The sequence below is a fragment of the Anthonomus grandis genome, chromosome 4 (genome assembly GCF_022605725.1).
Source record: "Anthonomus grandis grandis chromosome 4, icAntGran1.3, whole genome shotgun sequence".
Lineage (NCBI taxonomy): Eukaryota > Metazoa > Arthropoda > Insecta > Coleoptera > Curculionidae > Anthonomus > Anthonomus grandis.
In genome coordinates this window covers 21,313,613-21,320,198 of record NC_065549.1, presented here as the reverse complement: position 1 = coordinate 21,320,198, position 6,586 = coordinate 21,313,613, and positions in this window count along the sequence as shown.

Genomic DNA, 6,586 nt, shown 5'->3' with positions numbered 1-6,586 from the left:
TAACCATTACATAATAATAAAATGTCCAATTCAATAGAGTTAGTCATTACATCGCTACATTCTTTGATACAGCTAACCGCTTTCGAGGAAATCGCTAATACATGGAAAAGAATATTTATGTTATATTTTTGAATAAACTTATTAAATTATAAAATCGATATACTGTAATAACTGAAGTTATATCAAGTGATATCGTGTGATATCTGAAGTTATACCAAGATGAAGATAAACAAGTGGTTATTGCAAATAGTATAATAAATTGTTTTACAAAGTATAAAAAAAAATTAACCTGACCCAGAGAGAATAAAGGAGAGTGTCCGAATGCGTACTCGAAGAAAGCCATTGTATTAGATCACAGCGGTCAGCGATCTAGTATTTTCTTACGACAATTACAATGGTGGTTTCTATCGATAAAACATAAATACATTGGTATCTTAAAAAAGGCGAATTATTTAATTTATCCGATTATTTAAAATTATTTCCAGCTTGTCAATTTGCCTGCAAAGTTCTTTTTAAAGAAAAACGTTAATAAAATGATACAGAATTCCAAACTGTTTAATTCATCAGTTTTTTTAAAGAATAATTATTTTGCCTATGCCTTGACTGAACACGGCAGTGTAAAAATCCAGGTGTAAAGAAAAAAACCTGAAATATTTTCATCATCAGTGTACAGGGTAGCCAACTAAGAATGGGACGTACTGTATCTCGGAACGTACTCATTGCAGAGGCTTGCGGTAAAAATATTATTTTTAAAGCGGTCAAGAGAACAACCTTGAAAATATTTTTAAGTTTCTAAAATGACCGCTAGAGGGCGTGGGCATGGTTGTATGTGAGTGTTCGATTAGGTTTAAGTTGCCGATGGTAACCAGGTTGGATGCATCGTAAATGAAGTAACATCGTGCATTGCAAGCTTTAAATATTGTGAATGGTTATAGACTTAGTATTGTTATAAACAAATCGCGCTGGCAAATTGCCTCGTAGCAGAGTCATAAAAAAAATCAACAATCAAAAACAGTCTGAAACTTTTTTGTTCGACGGTTTTTCCTGTATCTCTAAAGATAAAGTGGTGTGGGGGTATTCACAGGTTTCTGTAAAAAACACCCTGTATCTTAGAAATGGCTTAGTCGACTTTAACACCATTGTGACTGAATGGCTCTTTAAAAAGAGCCATTTGTGGCCAAAGGGCATTTTTTGAACATTCCGACAGAAATGATAAATTTTCTCCAATTGTCTAAATCTCTGAAGAAAATAAATATTTAATCAAAACATAAATATACCTTAAATTGTCAATAGTTTCGCTTACTTTTATATAATTTTTGTCGTAATATTGTGTTTTACGTACGATGAAGCTGTGGATTTGCTTGCGGTTTATTTTGAATGTCTTTAGAATGCCTCAGTAGCAAAAAGAGTTTACGCGGCTCGATATCCAAATCGGCGTCTTTGCGTTGCCGATTAGTGGCTAACTTACGAGCGAATGGTAGTTTTTGGCCTACATTTCAACGGCACTATCAGAGTTGAAAATATTTTGAAAGACACAATATACTGACTTATTTGAATGAAGAGGGGTTTGCAAGAATCTCTTTACTTAGCAGAACACAGGTATCTAATTGCTTTTTTTTTGAATAACAAAGACAATGTTAAGTAGCCCCTTATTGGTTAAACCCCAAAAAGGCAAGCCATACCGAATATGAGATTCAATAAGTGAAAAGTACACTGAACGTGCAACCACCCCTCCCAGCTCTTGTTTTGCCATTCTTACTGCAAAACATCCAGAAGATAATTTCCCAGCTAAATGTAAAATATGATCTTCAAACCGAAGGCGACCATCAATGGTAATTCCTAGGAAGTTGCAGCACTCTTTATTCTGCAAGAGGGAATTTTCGTCAAACATCAGACCCTGGACATCGCACTTAAACCCCATAATAGACGTCTTTCTTACATTAAACACGAGCCTGTTGGAAGCACACCACCCTGATAAAATCTGAAGGTCTTCAAGGATACAAGTCTTAATATAATCGGAATTTTTATGGCTCCATAGTATGGTGGTATCATCAGCAAACTGAACCACCTTGCCCTGCAGTTTCAATGAACTCAAGTCATCCAGATACAGTAAAAATAACAGTGGTCCCAACACTGAACCCTGGGGAACTAGAAGCAGACAAACGCCCAGACACTGTAACCTTCTGAGTACGATTTGATAGATAGGACTCAAGCCATCGCAACGCTACGCCCCTAAAACCATATTTATCGAGCTTAGATAACAGTATTCCATGATCCACACAGTCAAATGCTTTGGATAGATCACAAAACACTTCCGCCGATGACTCTCCAGAATTCAAGGACGCTCTCCAAAAAGCTAAAAACAGCATCATGAGTCCCTTTACCGGCTTGAAATCCAAACTGATTTGCAGACAAAATGCCATTATGGTGTAAAAAGGACAAAATTCTGCTTTTTGCAAGTTTTTCAACTATCTTAGAGAGGGTAGACAAAATAGAAATGGGACGGAAATTACAAGGCTGATCCAAATCTCCACCCTTATGAAGAGGGATAACCACTGCCTCTTTTAAACATGAAGGAAAAATGCCAATATGTAAAGAATTGTTTATGGCAGAAACTAAAGCATTTAAGGCTGAATCAGGCAAAAAGAGTAACAACCTCGAAGATATCCCATCAGCTCCAGATGATTTATGGTTTTTTAGGCGTTTGATTTCATTTTTTACTTCGGTAAGATCGACAGGATGAAAGAAAAATGAATGTTCAACCGACACTTGTTGAAGATAGTGTAAGGGATCAATGTTACTACGAATGCCCTTGAGCAAGATATATTAGGTATATCACAATAACAGTCGTTTAAAATGTCAGGTCTTAACTCCGGTTCAGATAGTTTTCTATGGCAATGTCTAAAATCATTAATAATCGACCAACACTCTCTTTGCCTATTTGATGACATATTTAAGCGATCCCTATAATAATTAGATTTTGCTGCTTTAATTGTCTTTCTGTACAGACTACGGTATTTCTGATGATATACAAGGATATTTTCATTTGTGGTATATTTGCACAATTTAGTCAAAAAACTGAGGTTTTTAGCTGAAATTCTACGGCCTCTTGTTTTCGTTTCTTAGTTTTAAGCCTCATTTTAGGAAAGCACTGATTGATCTTATCACACAGAACTTAAAAAAATAAAGTAAGTAAGTCAGAAGCCGTTTCAAGTGCATTCCAATTGCTGTAGCAGCAGAAAAAGCATTGAAATTTCTCCTGCTGAAAATTCTTCCCATATAATGAGATGAAGATAATACAGTATTATATGGCATTTTAGCAAGAATAGCTTCATGGTCGGAAATACCAGATGGAAGTACTGTGCATAAAACGTCATCAAAATTTGTACAGAAATAGTCAATTGTAGTTGCAGATGAAGAAGTTATTCGTGTGGGAGAAAGAACGTGCATTTTCAAGTCGTAAGAATTTAAAATACTTAAAAGAGAAGTACGTGGCAAGGTTTCATCAGTGTAGTTGATATAAAAGTCACCAGCCAATATAATCTTAAAGTGTGGGGACAACTGGGATAAAAGAGAATCAAGTTTGTCCAGAAACATAGCAATATCTCCTGTAGGTGGCCTATAAACACAAAGAATATATAAATTAAAACGCTTACAAAAAGAAAGAGAGAATTCAAAAACATTCTCTAACAGAAGATTATCATACTTATCAATATTACAAAAAATCGTTTCTAAACAGTGAATTTTTATTCAACATTCTTTGGATCGATGAATCCACATAGCGACGATCGGTAGAGTCAATCTGCACAATATGCATTATTGTTCTGCAGAAAATCCGCATTGGTTGCGTGAAGTTCAGCACCAAGGGCGTTGGAGGTTAAATGTGTGGTGTGGTATACTGGGAGGCAGAATTATTGGGCCATACTTTTTCGAACAGTCCCTAAATGGCAGCGTCTGTCCTAATTTTTTGACTACTCAATTGCCGTTGTTGCTGGAAGATGTGTTATTGGAATTGCAGCAAAACATTAGTTAACAACAGTTAGATAGTGGCCCGGCACATTTTGCTATTGCTGTGCGAGAGCACATTACTGCAGTATAACTATCATTCTTTATAACGTTCTTTGTGGGCGACCCTTTATGTTTTAATTTGTCACCGATATATAGATTTTCAACAATCCTTTATTTTTATATAAGACGTTTTTTGATAACTCCTGTATATTTTGAAATAATCGACCGTTCGGGTAATTTTTTCTAACACTGTATAGATACCAAGTAAAAAAACAAATACCATGTGGGAGCACGCAGGATATAGAATGTCAAATCCCAAGTCGAATTTCTTCAGAGCAACCGAATAGATGCGCTTTGATGCCGTTGTGCATAGGGTTTCCATACGTTCGGATTTACCCGAACTGGTTTGGGTTTTTATGGCCGGCGCGCACCATTATGGAGTTTATGAGTCGTAGCTTAGCTTACATTTGATTTAGGAGCCAAAAATTTTTGGGATTCACCGAACGCTATTGTTGTTTGTTTTTCTCTAGTTTTGTGTTTGCGACTATAAGTGAGTGTAATTATAATGCCAAAGAGAAAGTGTCTGGTGACAGACGACTTGCTTAAAGCATTTCCTTCTTTTAAAAGGATCAAATCGTCAGATTCATCAGATATATGTAATATATGCAATTCCATCATTAGCATTGCCCATAAACGGAAAAAGGATCTCGAAAATCACTCAAAAACTGAAAAACATCAAGCAAATTTGAAGAGCCAAGCAAGTTTTAGTAATATAAAACTTGGTTTACAAGCTTTTTATGCATCTTGTTATTCTTGTTTATGCCTGAATTTTATTTTAAGGTACATCTAGACTGGATACTTTTATAAAAACTACCAATAAAGAACAAGAAAAACTGGTGCAAGCAGCAGAGGCTACATTAGCCTACCACACAGCGAAACATCATCAATCCTATTTATCAATGGATTGTACAATGAAGGTAATTTTTCTTTTAAATATGGTGAAATAATTGATGTATTTAATCTTTTTTTTTCATAGGAAAATATATGCTGATTCAATTGGACAATCAATTACTTGTGGACACACTAAAGTTGAAGACATCATTAATGGAGGACTTGGCCCAGCATCACTGGAACAAATGACGTATCAATTACATGACCTACCATTTATTGGAATATCAACAGATGCAAGCAACCACAATTCCATTAAAATGTTTCCAATTTTATTTCAATATTTTGATTTAAAAAATGGTGGTATGCAAATTAAATTAGCTGACATTTGTAGTACTGAGAATGAAAAATCTGAAAGTATTACAGATATTCTGTTTTAGGGAAATTTGATATTTCACAAAAATGTATATCATTTTCTGGTGATAATTGTAATACCAACTTTGGTGGTGTCAACAGGGCTGGTCATAATAATATTTTTCAGAGATTAAAATCCATATTAAATAAAAACATAGTTGGTATTGGATGTCCAGCGCATATCATAAATAATACGGTCCAAACAAGTTGTGATATTTTGCCAATTGATATCGAAAGTATCATTTTAAAGCTTTTCAATCATTTTAATATTTACACTGTAAGGGTTGCTACTCTAAAAGAATTTTGTGATTTTGTAGATACCAGTTACAGTCAACTACTATATCATTCAAAAACAAGGTGGCTATCATTGTTTTCAGCAATAGAAAGAGTCCTTAAAATGTTTGAAGCTTTAAAATCATATTTTCTGTCTGAAAACAGCCCGCCTATTATGTTAAAATCATTTTTTGAAAATTCGTTTTCAGAGGCCTATTTGTATTTTGTTCATTCTCTAATGACAGTGTTTTATCAAAATATTGAGCGCATAGAACGCGCTGATAACTCAGTAATCGAAATATTGATAATTCTTGAAAATATAGTAAACAACTTCAATAATAGATTAACAAGCAAATTTATTCCACCTTAAGTTCGGGACTTATGTGAAATATTCAAAAAGAATATGTTTTGCGTGTGAAAGAGCTATTAAATATATAGAAAATTGGATTAAGCCATTTGAACAATTTAAGTGCTTTAAGTGGATGAATTTGCTAAACCTGGAGGCAAATGATTGGGAAATTGATATTTTGCCATGCCCAAGTTTTTTATTAGAAAAGGGCATTGAAATCGATGCTGTGAAATTTTTTGATCAATGGAATTTGCTTAAAAAAGCATTTAAATTTAGTTCTGATCAGCAAACTCTAGCCAGCGATAAAAAATGGTTTTTATATTTTAAGAATTGCGTCTCATCTGAAGTTTTTTCAGAATTATTAAAATTATGCCATTATTTTTTTGCAATTACCGCACACAATGCAAATGTAGAGCGAATATTTTCTCTAGTTACGGCGCAATGGACTAAAGAAGGGAATAGACTTACGTTGGAATCAATTAAAGGCATCATATTTACCATATTTAATTTCAACATGACTTGCGTTGATTTTTATAACTATTTATTATTACCAGAAAATATTTCCATTTTAAACAAAATTAAAAAATCTGAGAAATATTAGCTTTTGAAATAATAATAATAATAATTATTCTTATATGATGTATGAGTTTTAGG